This window comes from Cryptomeria japonica, chromosome 3, assembly GCF_030272615.1.
Source record: "Cryptomeria japonica chromosome 3, Sugi_1.0, whole genome shotgun sequence".
NCBI lineage: Eukaryota > Viridiplantae > Streptophyta > Pinopsida > Cupressales > Cupressaceae > Cryptomeria > Cryptomeria japonica.
In genome coordinates, this window is record NC_081407.1 from 723,940,473 (window position 1) to 723,956,257 (window position 15,785).

Consider the following 15,785-nt stretch of genomic DNA (forward strand, 5'->3'; position numbering starts at 1 on the left):
TTAGTAGCAGCAACAACATACTCAGCTTCAACAGTAGATAAAGGAGTACATGACTATTTCTTTCTGAACCATGAAACTAACTTATTTCCAAGAAACAAAGCTCCACCAAAAGTACTTTTCTAGTCATCAACATCTCTACCCCAATTAGCATCTGTATATGAACATAAGGTAAAGTTATCATCCTTAGGGTACCACAAGGAATATTCTGATGTACCTTGCAAGTATCTAAAAATCCTTTTCATCGCCATATCATGAATTTCTCTAGGATCACTCTGAAATATTGAAACAATACAAACAACATTCATAATATCAGGCCTAGTCTGAGTCAAATAAATAGATCTCCAATCATATATTTGTATCTTGTAGGATTTACTAGTGCAGAAATATATTTTCTGGTTAATTTATCACATGTAACCATAGGAGTACTTACCAGTTTAGAATCTCCCATACACAATTTCTTCAACACTTCCTTAGCATATTTAGTTTGACAGATGAAAATACCTTTGTTAGTCTAAGTAATCTGCAAACCTAAGAAAAATTTCAGCTCACCAGTCATAGACATTTAAAATTATTTCTCCATATTCTTAGAAAATTCTATGTATAACTTATCTTCACCTCCAAAAATAATGTCATCAACAAATAATTTAATAATCAGTATATCATCATTAGTGATCTTATAAGATAAATTAACGTCAGCACTGCCCTTAGTAAAACCAAGCTTCAAAAGATATTTATCCAACCTTGCATACTAAGCTCTAGGTGCTTGTTTCAATCCATATAAATATTTCCTTAACCTGCAAACCATATATGTATCATCTGATAGTGAAAAATCATCAAGTTGCTCAGCATAAACTTCCTCACCAAGATCCCCATTCAAAATTGCACATTTAATATCCATCTGATAAACCTTGTAGTTTTTATAAGCAACATAGGCAAGAAATAATCTTAAAGCTTCAATCCTAGCTACAGGTGCAAAAGTCTCTCCATAATCAATTCCTTCTTTATGATAATATCCTTTACAAACCAATCTAGCATTATTCCTTATAATTTGACCATCCTCATTTAATTTATTCCTAAAAACCCATTTAGTTCCAATAACATTTTTATTTTTAGGTTGGGGAACCAAAGTCCATTTGTTATTTTTCTCAATCCAATCTAATTCTTCTTCCATAGCCTTTAACCAAAATTCATCTTTACATGCCTCAATTACTAATACCAGTTCAACTTTTGAAATTAAACATACCTCATTAGTTGCCAGTCTTCTTCTTGTCATCACTCCATTGCTCTTATCCCCAATGATTTGTTCTTCTCAATGATTCAATATCACATACCTAGGTGTCTTTTGACTTTCTGTTCCTCTTCCCTGTTCCTCTGTTACTGTAGAATTCTTTGATGTTGCCAGAGTAAGTGGTTGAACTCTTTGTTCCAGTAAAGGTGCTACCGGTTCAGATATAATCATTTTAATTATCGGTTCCCTCTCATAAATTCTGATTTGACTTTTGTTCAGCTCATCTACTTTGACATTGGCACTCTCCACAATTCTCTGTAATCTCTTATTAAAAAATCTATATGTTTTTCTTTCATTAGAATAACCAAGAAATATTCCTTCATCACATAAATGATCAAATTTCTCAATAATATCATCTCTCTTGATGTAACATTTACTACCAAAAATCCTAAAATACTTAACTGTAGGTGTATTTCGAAACCATAATTCACAAGGTGTCTTACCGATTTCTCCTTTGATATGTACTTTGTTGAATGTATAAACCATTGTACTAATTGCTTCTATCCACAAGATATGAGGTAGACTAGCTTCCATCATCATTGTTCTAGCAGCATCTAAGATAGTTCTATTCTTCCTTCCACAACTCCATTCTGTTGAGGTGTCCGGGGAGCAGAAATGTGTCTTCTTATACCATGCTTGTGACAAAAGTTATCAGAGTCTCCAGATGTGAACTCTCCACCATGATTTGATCTCAAACATTTAATCTTCAATCTTGTCTCAGTTTCCACTTTAGCCTTAAAGATTTTAAACTTTTCAAATGCTTCAGATTTTTCTTTTAGAAAAGTAACCCACATCATTCTATAATAATCATCAATGATTAGCATGAAATATCTATCACCTTAAAAACTTTTAACTCTAGCAGAGCCACACAAATCATAATGAATAAGATCAAGGGCAACATTTGATTTATCTTGTATACTCCTAAAAGAGGTTCTGACTTGTTTACCCATTTGACATTCTTTACATACTGGATTATAGGGCTTCATAATCTTAGGTATATCCCTACCTACCTTAATTGAGCTGATCTTCACAATGCAATCAAAATTTACATGACATAGCCTTTTATGCCATAGCCAACTCTCATCAATCTGTGTAATCAAACATGTCTTCTCACCGGAGTTCAAATGAAATATATTATGTTTGTCTGTGTACCGGTTGCAATCTCCAAGCCAGATTTGTTAATGATTTTGCATTTCCCATTGTTGAACTATAATTGAAATCCCTTATCTACCAATTTACCTACACTCAAAATATTATTCCTTAAACCTTCAACATAATAAACATTGTCAGTATTTTTCTTACCATCTAATGATATAGTTCCTTTTCCTTTGATCATACATGCTTTGTCATCTCCAAATCTAACTAGACCACCATCAAATTCTTTCAAATTCAGAAACTTCACTTTATCTCGAGTCATATGATGTGAACAACCACTATCAATTAGTCATTCATCCTTGTCTTCAATTTTAGTAGCAAGTTCTTTCTCTTTAGGTACATTCTCTTCCAGTGTCGAATCATCTTCCTTGATAGACAAAAACACCCATTCCTTGCCATTGCCAGATCCACTAGCAGAGTCTTATGCCGGTTCATCATATGAATCGGTAATGCCTTCCTCATCTGCTATGTTGCATGTTTTGTCTCTTTTTTTCTTGTATTTATACTTTTTCTGATATCCAGGGTTAGGTTTAAATGATCTTCTAGCTCTTTCTTCAAATCTTGAATTTCTTTCAGGACATATAGATGCAAAATGACCAATCTTATTACATGCAAAATATTTAAAAGGTTCTTTTCTTTCATACTTACTTCCTACCGGTCCTTTCCATACTCTTTTAGTGAATAGTGCTTCAATTTTCTCAAACTCATCATCTTCTCTCTTCATATCTTCCAATTCCTTTGCATACAAAGCTTTCTAGTCTCGCTTGCCAGTTGTAGATGTAGATGCATGAAAAGGAGGTTCAGACTTCACATCTCGAGAAGATCCAAAATCTTCAAGCTCAAAAGCAGATAGTTTCCTAACCAAATTATCTTTGTTGATAGATGTATTAGCCATTATTATGGTAACAACTAATTCACCCCCCCCCCCCCCCCCTTCTTAATTGTCCCTCGGTTATTTGAATTGTCTAAAAATTGGTATCAGAGCTCTGGCCCTCTTTGCAGAAGCTTAACCACTTGAGGAAGATCCTATGTCGACTAACAGTTTAAGTTCATCTAATTCATCTGCAGTTGTCTTTCAGAGAGAAATTCTTAGGCTTCATGGGACAAATTACAGAGTATGGAAGACTCAAATGGAGACTCATCTGGGATATTTTGGTAAGGAAATCTAGGAGACCACTAAGAATGGTGTAACCCCTTTTAATCCAACATCTGGCAATCCTCCTCCAAAAAATTGGATAAGGAGCTTGAGAATAATTGTAGAGCTAGAGAAGTCCTCTTGTGTGCACTTTCTGATCAACAAATAATGGGATTGACTAACAAATCAACAGAAAAGGCTATATGGGACAAGTTGGAGACTCTTAATGAAGGTAACCCTACTGTTAAGATTGCTAAACTTGATGGTTACCAAGTGAGATATGAAAATTTGAAGATGGAAGAAGATGAAAGGATTATTGTATTTATGGAAAGGGTAAATGAAATTATCATTGGAATTCAATGGTGTGGTGGATATCTGAGTGAAGATGAAATAGTTTCTAAAGTTCTGAGAGATTTACCAACAACTTATAAGATGAAGGCTACTATAATTAATGAATTGAGAAAAATGGCTAATAGTTATGTCAATAGGGATCCCTTGGTTAGGAAATTACCTTCTTTTGAGCTTACAGAATTTGGACCCTCTGGAGCTGTGAAGTCTAAACCTGATTTTCATGCATTTACATCATCAACCGGTAAGCAAGATTGGAAAGATTTGTATGCAAAGGAATTGGAAGATATGAAGAAAGAAGATGAAGAATTTGTTAGACACAATGCACCACTGAGAGGGTGGTGAATCAGTGGTTCTCAAAATTTTCTCTTTAACTATCCTATGTGAGCATACTGGTTATTAGATCTAACTCAATATAGACCTACCGGTTAGTGGGGAGACCAACACAAATTCAATCACACGCAAAGGAACATCTCATAACACCAACATATACAAGGAAAACCCCAGATGGGAAAAACCTCAGTGAGAAATGATGCTGGAGACTACTGCTTCAATCCCTCCTCACAATCAATCTCTCATTACAATGTTTAGGGTACCAACCCAAGGAGCTACAATTCTTGCACCAAGCTCCAACTTAGTGAATACAAAAACATATTTTTCTGTCAAAGTTATCTTCTTTTTACAAATGGATTTTGTAACACTTCTTCAAATCTCTCTACTGGATCTATTGTCCAGTTCACTGTCGGTTCTCTCTCGACTGGTTCTCTCTTATGGTTGCCTCTTCTCTCTACTTCTCTACTGCTCTTCACTAGTACTACACTCTACCAGTTTTGTGTCTGCCTTCTCTGCAATTTCCTTCACTTCTTCTCTATTGGTATGGACACTACTGGTTTTCTCACTATTGTCGGTTGATCCTCTCAACCTTATTCTCACTCGCACACCCTCAGTATCTTTTCAAATACTCATTGAGTACTTGACTAATTTTCTCTCACATACAAAAGCAATACTGTCCCCTTCAGTAGCACCAAACAATATCTTAGGCTTGCATATTTATAGCCTAGTCTTCCCGCCAAAATCCAATTCAAATTTCAGGTGGCTAGGGATTCCTCATCAACCTCAAGGCAACCCAAATCCAATTAGATCTCATTCAATCTAATCACACAGATAGCTATCTGCACATCACCACTATTAATGTGTCTTCCAATACACATTTTCTAAACTTAGCAAACATGGCCCTATATCTCGACCTGCATTTGTAAAAATGCCATCAATGTCTCAGTTGTTTCCTTCTCGAGGTCCTCCTGCAACCTAATTTCCTTGTTTCGATCCAGGTGCCAACAACTCCCTCATCTTTCTTTGTCACTCATTCTTCCTCAAGCCGTACTCCTCTGATCCGGTCCACAATGTTAGGTCCCAGAGACAACTGAGAGGGGGGGGTGAATCAGTTGTCTAATAAATTCAAACCAAAAACCATTTAACCAACTTAATGCTTAATACTGGTAAACCAGTTAAGTATGTCGGTAGACAATGTTAACAGTAAATTGCTATACTGGTAAAGTTTAATGCATGAAACATAAACATAAAGTCATCCACAACACATAACACCAATATTTGTATGTGGAAACCCTATAAGGGGAAATACCACGGTGGGAAACCTTACCCACAATCAGATGATACTACTGCAAATAGTAAGTGTACATAAATGGGGTCTGCACATGCAGAAAGACCAACAACCTAAAGCTCACTACTCAAACACAAAATGGGACTCACACTGACTACAATTGGATGGTTAAATCCAATAAGAATGTACTGCACAAAATAGCATCTTCATATGCTGGATTCAGTACCGGTGTAATGCTGATATGCTTCTACAAAAACCTAGCTTCACCTTCAAATGATGTCTTCATGTATACCTCTACTTAATCTCATATATACCTTCACTCAATTCTTTTTCGCATTCCACACTTGATCTTACAAATAAGATCTTACATTTATACCATACCCTAAGACCAATTTTAGTAGGTTGGCTCTACAAGATATTACAATTAAAATTTTTACATACAATATAATATCCAATGCAATAATAAATTAAATATGTCGACTTAATGCATTTACATCAATAATAAATCATCTCCATATCGTGCCATGTTGATCTGGAAAAGATAAACCTGCCGGTGTAACCCTAGATAACCCTGGACCTATTTACCGGTAAAAGCAAATATGCAAATATGAATATACCAATGATCAATTCTTCAAAATGAAGTGCCCACATTATGTCTTCAACATTACCAAGTGTCTTCCATATCATTCCAAGTATCGATGAACATTATATCCTGTCAGTGAACCATATACTAGTAACTGTGCAATAGTTACTTGCTTGCCGGTGAATGTTGTTGGATCTCCAAAGTGCTTGTTTTCAGTAGGTATTGACATCAATGAAAAAACCATACCAAAATACCAACAATCTCCCCCTTTGGCATTGATGGCAACACAAGATGGAAAAACTATCAAAGTGCCAAAATAGAAATGCCAACTACAAAATACCAACAATCTCCCTTAGACAACAATTTCTCCTCCTGGGAGCAATATGTGTTTATCTAAAGATTTATTTTCATACCAATCTCTCCTCAAAAAGATAACATTTTGTTTTTCTATAGATATCTCTCCCCCTTTGACATCAAATGTCAAAGTTACAAAAAGCAAGTTCATACAAAATACCAACTACTCCCCCTGAGAAGTAGCTTCCTCATCAAAAGATTGGAGTAAAAGATTTGTCTTTTAATTCACCCGGTTGATGACAATCATCAACTATCTAAGTCTCTACTAGTGGTGGTATGACTCCAAGCTGATCTCTGAGATATTCAAAAGTCTCCTTAGGCAAAGGTTTTGTGAAAATATCTGCAAGTTGTTCTTTAGTATTCACATAAACTAGTTTTATCTCCTTTTCTTCGACTTTTTCCCTTAGAAAATTAAGTTTGATAGAAACATGTTTTGTTTTAGAATGTAATACTAGATTCTTGGATATATCAATTGATGTAGTGTTATCACAATATATAGTAATGGGTTCCTTGCATTTTACCTTTATGTCTTTCAACATTTGTTTAAGCCATAGTACCTGTGTACAGTTAGTTGCTGCTGCAACATATTCTGATTCTGTTGTTGATAAAGATGTACAACTCTGTTTCTTACTCAACCAATAAACTAATATTTTTCCAAGAAAGAGTGCTCCTCCAGTGGTTCTTTTTCTATTATCCACATCTCCTACCCAATTTGCATCTGTGTATGCACATAGATCAAAATTTTCATCTCTAAGATACCATAATCCAAGATTTGTTGTGCCTTGTAAGTACCAAAAAATTATTTTTATAGCTGATTCATGATTTTCCCTAGGATTACTTTGAAATCTAGAAACAATACATACTACATTCATAATATCAGGCCTGGTTTCTATCAAATACAGTAAACCTCCTATAAATAGATTTGTATCTAGTTGGATTAACAGGTGTAGATTCATCCCTTTGAGATAATTTGTCATTTGTAGTCATAGGTGTGCTTACCTGTTTAGAGTTCTCCATCCCAAATTTCCTTAGTAATTCTTTTAAGTACTTAGATTGACTCAAAAATATACCTTTATCAAGCTGTGAAATCTGCAATCCTAAAAAGAATTTTATTTCTCCAATCATAGACATTTCAAATTCTTGCTACATCTTAATAGAAAATTCCTTACATAATCCATCTTCTTCTCCAAAGATTATATCATCAACAAATACTTCAATAATCAAGATGTCATCATTAGTTATTTTGTAATATAAATTGCTATCTGCATTTCCTTTAGTAAATCTAATCTTTACAAGATACTTATCCAACCTTGCATACCAAGCTCTTGGGGCTTGTTTTAATCCATACTGAGATTTTCTTAACCTGCAAACCATATCATTGTCATTTGTTAAAGAAAATCCATCAAGTTGTTCAATATATACTTCTTCTTCAAGATCTCCATTCAAAAATGCACATTTAATATCCATTTGATAAACTTTGTCATCCTTGTGAGCTGCAAAAGCCAAAAATAATCTGACTACCTCAATTCTGGCTACTGATGCAAAGGTTTCATTGTAATCAACTCCTTCTTTGTGAGAATATCCCTTACACACTAGTCTTGCTTTATTTCTGACAACCTTACCATCTTCATTAAGTTTGTTTCTAAATACCCATTTGGTTCCAATTACATTTTTATCTTTAGGCCGAGGAACTAATGTCCAAGTGTTATTTTTCTCAATTTGTCCTCATTCTTCTTCCATATCTTTAATCCAAAATTTATCTTCACATGCCTCATTGATAGATGATGGTTCAATTTGAGAAATAAGACATACCTCTTCATTTTCCAATCTTCCTTTTGTTATAACTCCTTTAAATTTGTTTCCAATTATTTGATCTTTAGAATGATTCAATCTTACATACTAGGGTGTCTTAGTTTGTTGTTGTTCTTCAATTACTGTGGAATCCTCTAATGATACCGGAGTAATTGGATCTTCATTATGTTCCGGTGGATTTAGTGTAGGTTCATTTGTCACAAATTTTGTTGTCGGTTTAGAGTCTATATACCTTGAAGTTCCTCTAAATTGTTCATCAATCTTTACATTTGTACTCTCAACAATTTTTTGCAATCTCTTATTAAAACATCTATATGCCTTGCTCTTAGATGAATAACCAAGAAATATTCCTTCATCACTTCTTGGATCAAATTTGCCAATATACTCATCTCTTCTAATATAACATTTATTTCCAAAAATTCTGAAATACTTAAGAGTAGGAGTATTACCAAACCATAGTTCATGAGGGGTCTTACCGGTTTCACCTTTGATGTGAACTTTGTTGAATGTATAGACAACAGTGCTAACTACCTCTCTCCAATACATATGTGGTAGATTTGCTTCTGACAACATACTTCTTGCTGCATCCAAGATAGTTTTGTTTTTCCTTTCAACAACTCCATTCTGCTGTGGTGTCCGAGGTGTTGATAACTATCTTCTGATTCCATTCACTTCACAAAATGTATTAAAGTCCTTAGATGTGAATTCTCCTCCTTGATCTGATCTTAAACATTTGATTTTCTTACCAGTTTCATTTCCAACCATTGCTTTGAATAGTTTGAACTTTCCAAGTGCTTCTGATTTCTCTCTGAGAAAAGTAACCCAGCACATTCTAGAATAATCATCAATAATTAGCATGAAATATCTATCACCTTGTAAGATTTTTGTTCTAGCTGGACCACATAAATCAGTATGAATTAAATCAAGAGCATTATTGGATTTTTCTGGAATACTTTTGAAACTAGCTCTAACTTGTTTTCCAAATTGACATTCCTTACAAATTGTATTCTGAGGTTTCACAATTTTAGGTAGATCTCTTACTGCCTTAGAAGTACTGATTTTTACCATGCAATCAAAGTTTACATGACATAGTCTCTTATGCCATAACCAACTTTCATCTATATGTGCAATTAAGCATGCCTTTTCACTGTTATTCAAATGAAAGATATTACCTCTAGTCTGATTACCGGTTGCAATTTCCAAACCAATTCTATTCATGATTTTGTATTTTCCATTTTTAAATTGTAACCGAAATCCCTTCTCAACTAATTGACCAACACTTAAAAGATTATGCTTTAATCCTTCAACATAGTAGACATTATCAGTGTTATGCTTACCATCAAGAGATATTGAACCCTTACCTTTGATTGAACAGGCTTTGTCATCTCCAAATATTACTAAACCTCCATTGTATTCTTGAAAGTTCAAGAATTTTCTTTTGTCTCCTGTCGTATGATGTGAGCATCCTGAGTTGATGATCCATTCATCCTTTGCTTCAACTTTAGCTGCTAGGGCTTGTTCTACTGATCGAGCAGTAGGTGCTGGATGATCCTCTATTATAGCAACAAAAACCCATCCATTGTCTGCTGGATCCTCATCAGAATCATCAGTCACACCTTCATCAATGATGTAACAAGATTTGTCTTTGTTCTTCTTAAATCTGTATCTCTGATATTCAGGATTAGGCTTGTATGGTCTTCTTACTTCTTCTCTCAGTCTAGCATGTCTATCAAGGCATCTCAAAGCCATATGACCAATCTTATTGCAGTTAAAACATTTAAAGGTGTGTGAGGGAAAAAGCGAGACTAGGTTATCATGCCCTAATCCTACCTCTTGTCACACATTACGGAATACCAAAGAGCCTAGAGGTATCCCACAATTGGATACTTCTTTTTGTGAAAGAGAGAGCCACGGGCTACCTATTAGGGTTTCTATTCCTTTGTTGTAATTGAAAGGTAAGATTATGCAAGTCCAATTCCTAACCCTAGAATGTAAGTATCAACTAATAACAAGATTGCAGAATTGAACTTAAACAATGGAAAGCTGTATATACCAAGATAAAACAAAAATGCAAATGCATACCCAGAGTCAAAATCTGAGTGGAAATGTTCGGGACGGGGGCGCAGGCGCCACTGTCCTGATTCCGCACCTGAAACTGCACCTGAAACTGTTGTTTTGCACTCTGGAAAACTGTCTGAAATGCTGTCTGTCAGGAGGACCAGGGCGCCCAGTGCCTCTGTCCCAGGGACTAGGGCGCCTAGCACCCCTGTCCTGACAGGAATAGGGCACCCCATGCCCCTATCCTGGTATTCTGCTCTGCAATTTGGTGTGGGGTGCTGTCTCGACCTGCTTTTTCCGGATCTGCAACCTGCGGCTTCGTCCGAGTCTCGAAACCTGCACTTATATCTGAAAAAGGTATTTGGGCAGCTATATAGGGTTTTGCCTTAGTCAAACCCTCGCTTTGGTGATTTCCACCTCCACGAATAGCCAAGTTGTATTGTAAAAGTAATGTGTGTGCAGACCTTGTGTGTGTGCAAGATCTAAAATGCAAGTAAGCAAACTAGAGCAACCTAGAAAGTAAACCCTAATTGCTTCTCAATGATAATGTAAATGCTCTAAATCAAGATGCAAAGTGATCTAAAGCATGAATAAATGAGATATTGAAGCTTATGCAAAGACATGAAAATGACATGAAATCATACCCAACCCCCAAGGGAGAGGTACAAGCCAATCTTCAGTCGGTAATCTCCTATTGTCCTTCAATGTCTTCCAAGCCCTAAATGGATGAATGGATTTGATAAATGCTTGATAGAGGGATGTTGAAATTTGTTGAAGTCTTCAAAGATCTTCTCTTTCACTGCATATGAGGTTTCTGAAAACAAAATTCCGATCCCTTCAAATGAAGAAAGAGAGCTCTTATGTATGAAACCCTAGGTCGCAATTTCGTCTTTTGGCCGACCTAGAGATTGAATCTCTTGCCAATTTCTTGGGGTTAAGCTTTATTTTATGATTGGATCGTGCTCCTAAAATTTCAGGAAAAATGTCTGGGACCATGTGCACTCCGGGCGCCATGGTCCCTGTAATGCCCCGCCAGGAACCCTAAAGGAAAGCAACACAACAAGGCAACTAAAAGGTGCAATAATTTTTTTTTAAAAGATTAAATGAATTAATCATAGCTTGCACAATAATTAACATAAGCGGAAGACTAACATTACATCCTAAAGGGTTACCAACGAAGATTACTTCAAATTAAAACCACATCACAATATTAATCCAATCATCCATTTAAATTAAGGAAAGTCAATAACGATTAAATAACTCATATTCATAAATTGATCTCCAAAAGATAGGCTTAAAGAATTACAACATATATACTTCCAATGATTCATTTATACATAATAGGAAAGATAATTGAAACAATATACATCCCATGACTTAAATTACAATATTCCATAAATTACATGACTTCCATAGAACAATAAAATACAAAGGTTACAAGTTGCTGATACAATGACCACACGGGCCTCAAGGTACAAAATCAAGAACATAAGTGCTACACGAAGCAAGAACCAAGATGCACCGACGAAGCCAATCCTCGCATGAAGGTAGGAACAAGATATCCGATGGGAAGTGGCACTACCACTCGACCATGTGATCCCATAATGGAACCACCCCACCATGCTAGGAGATAGCAGAAGACCCTCAAGCAAGCAAGCAAAGTACAACAGTACACATGACTCCATAGTACACAAGTGACTCGACTCACAAAACACTAGCGACTCTAGAGAGAGAGTGTCATCACATGGCTTAAGATGGTTACCCTAGGTAGGTCTCCATAGGTCCCGACCCCCATCATGGGTTATCCTGGTAACCTCTCCTGAACCCCCAGCTCCATCTAAGCATCATGCGGACCCTACCATCCTTTCATGAGGACAAGGTGGTAGGTTTACCATTCCAGGCCTTCCCAAACACCTTGAGCCTATACAAGCACTCAACCGTGTACGGGGTGAATTATCTTAATTAAATTAATAACTACCCACCCCCTAATCAAATTATTATGTTATCACTTAATAGCTGACTTTCGAGGGGTTATCCTACCATCCACTTTGGGTGCGGCCCCCGCCCGAAAGCCACTCTCTCTACTAGGTCACTAACTGGATAAGACTATCTATGAGAACTCCATGGTGGACTAACAACCATAAATTATCCAGACATAACACAGATGGAGGACTCATAGTCACAAACCCAGGGTTGACCATTAGGGACATAACACATAACAGCCCACTTCCTCAAGGTTTGAACATCGACACCTGACCAAGGGTAAACATCGACAACATAATGATAGTTTTAAACATAATGCGACGACATTAAAACAACTAGACTGCAATTATAAAAACACAAGATCTTACACAAGCAATCTTTCTTTGAGCAGTCAACATTTAAATCAAATTAAACAAATGTAAATATTGGCTAATATAAAATACTTCCAAATAACAACTATTTGTCGAATACAATCATCATACGATTATTTTTCAATACTTGGATAACAACACTAATATCAAATTTAACCTAAACTTTCCTTAATTCCAACATTAATACTAACCTCTAAATCGTTTAATTTATTTTCACGATACCAAGCAAATAATCCTCATCACTAAAATTGAAAAAAAATTATTAATTAATCTCAACCTCATTACAAACTACAATTAACATATTATTAATATTTAATATTAAATAATAACATATTGTTATTATTGTTTAAATAACTATATATTATCACTTAATATTAACACAAAATAACACTAATGAATTTTATTTAAACCACTAACATTTTATAATATTATTTTCATTTTTTTTTTAAACTAACAAAAAAAAATATTAAAAAAAAACAATTTAAAAACCCCAACGTGGGGCCCCCAAGCTCCCACGCAGCAAGCCTGATGTTCCCAGACTGGGGAATGCAACGCTTGCTGCATCCTCAGTCTGGGGAAAGCAGCGCTTGCTGCTAACCCCAAACTGGGGGAAATGCAGCGAGCTGCAAGGTAAAAAGGGGGGGTGCATGGCTGGGTCAAGCCCAGCTCCCCGCCACCGCCCCCAATGAATTGATTTCATAATTTAGTTAATTTTTTTGTTTTAAAAAAAACAATTTAAAACTCATTTTTAAATAAAAACGACAGAGACCATAACAAAGACAAAAACTCAAAACAGAGACAGAGGTGAAAACCTCTGGTAAAACAAAACTAAAAATTAATTTCCCAGCCCCATCATTTTATCAAACATACAAACAAAAAGAAGAATGTAGAAGTCACTGGTAATGCCAAATTTTACCAGCAAACAAACAAAATCTTCTGAGAGAAAATAGGGGCAATAAAATTTCATTCAAATCAGCCTAGTTTGCTCTAAAAATTTAATTAAATGGGAATAAACTTAATCCCCAAACCTCAATTGAATTTATTTGCTCCCAACAAGCATGAACAAGGAAACTTAACTCATGACCATCATTTTCAGACTAGAAATTATGAGGGGGAGGTATTTTATGAATGCTTGGCAAAATTTTGCCAGCATAACACTACTAAAACCCAACAAAATTTCCAATTACAAACAGCAAAATAAACTAAGAAATTTCTTGCACAAGCAAAGATGAAACAATATAAATTTAGTTAAGAAATTACATGGAGAGAGGTTAAGTTTGAATTTGATAACAAATTGATAGAATCTTTCTTCCACAAACCCATGACAAACAAACACCCAACACCCAAAATTCACAATTCAAGATTTTAAACAAATAACAGAAAATGGGAAGAAAGCAAGGATTTTTTTTGTTGAAATAAGCAAGGATTCAACCAACCTCTATGATTTCCAAGCAGGAAAGGTATGCTTCAGCAGGAATCCCAGCTAGTTCAAACCCAAATCCACCCTTCAAGCAATTTTTCCAGAATTTCTTTCTCCTCCTCCAAAATAAGCATAACCCCCAAAATCTCCTCCAAAATAATTTAGTAAGACAATCTTTTAACCTAATTTTCTAGGTTGCAATATTTCTATTTAAAAAAAAACATTAAAATCCCACATTTGACTTTCTTTTCTTTTCTTTTTCTTTTTCATATTCCTCAAAACAAATAAATGAAAAAATCCCTCCTTTTGGAAATTACATTTTTCATAAATAGCAATTAAATCAACTTTTTTACTAAATAGGAAAACAATGAGTTAGCTTTATTAGCATATATTAAAAACAATTAACTAATCTATTCTACTTCTTCCGTTGGATCTAAACACGATTACTTTTCCAAATAAGCAACTAAAAGTTAAAATCTAATACACTAATCAATTAAGCTTGATTCAAGACATAAGGCATAATAAGGAATAAATCGCTCAAGCCAACAAATAATGACAACTTAAACTTTAAATAAATAACCAAACCACTAAGGCACGCAAATCGAGGAAAAGTAAAAAGACTCGAAATTTGAACAAAAGGGATGAACGACCGATTGACGGAACTCACAATAATAGACTGAGGTAAGGACTAGGGTCAAAAGCTATCTCCTCCACTCCCATCGGACATATAAGGCACGCTCAGACCTGTGAAGCCAGGTGGAGACGATACCCCGTACCTACCCGGTACTTGTACCTGCAATATCCTGCATCACCGAAGCACACATACATGCATATAAATATAGAATACACGGCACGCACACCGATGAAGGAGAATCACGACGTTCCCTGTCTCATCGAAACAAGTGAAGGAAAATCGTCCCCTTGCATCCAATACAATAGCAAACACGCAACATATATATGACACATCGCCTAGATAAAGTAAGATGTCAGTACGAGCAATAATCCATGAAATACTAGAAATCACCAATACTGAAATACTGAAAGTAACTCATGCATCCCATATCCAGATAAACATGAAATAGTATCAAATACATCTGCAAAAATGACGAGTAATAAAGTGTCACTGAATAGTAAACTGCAACACAAAATCAGTCTAATAAGTCCGATCGAGAAGGGGTACTACAGTCCCGGCAACTTTTCACCAAATTTTCAGGGCTGTCAGATATGATGATTTTAGAGAGAATCCCGAAGTTATAGGTGATTTCGAGATGTTTTGACCCCCGAAATCAAGCCCCCAAGTTCAAAATAGGACTTAATTAGGGTTTTTAATTAGATGATGTATTGGAGGAATAACATGAAAAGGGGCACACTTTAATGAAAGGGCCTGACTTTATGATGTGAAGGATGATGAAATAGGACCTTAGACCTAATTAATTTGATTAATTAAGTGCTAAAGGGGAAATGTAATGCAAAATGCAACTGCGCCAAGGCGGGTGCTAAACTAGGTGTTAAATTGTATTGCTTTAGCAAGTGCGTACAATTTATGACATTACATTTAGCCCCCACTTTAGCGGTCATATGAGTCCTACGTGCATATGCAAGCTAAAGTACAGAAAGTAAACATCATTTGAAAAAGGATATATCCATAAGTTGTCGG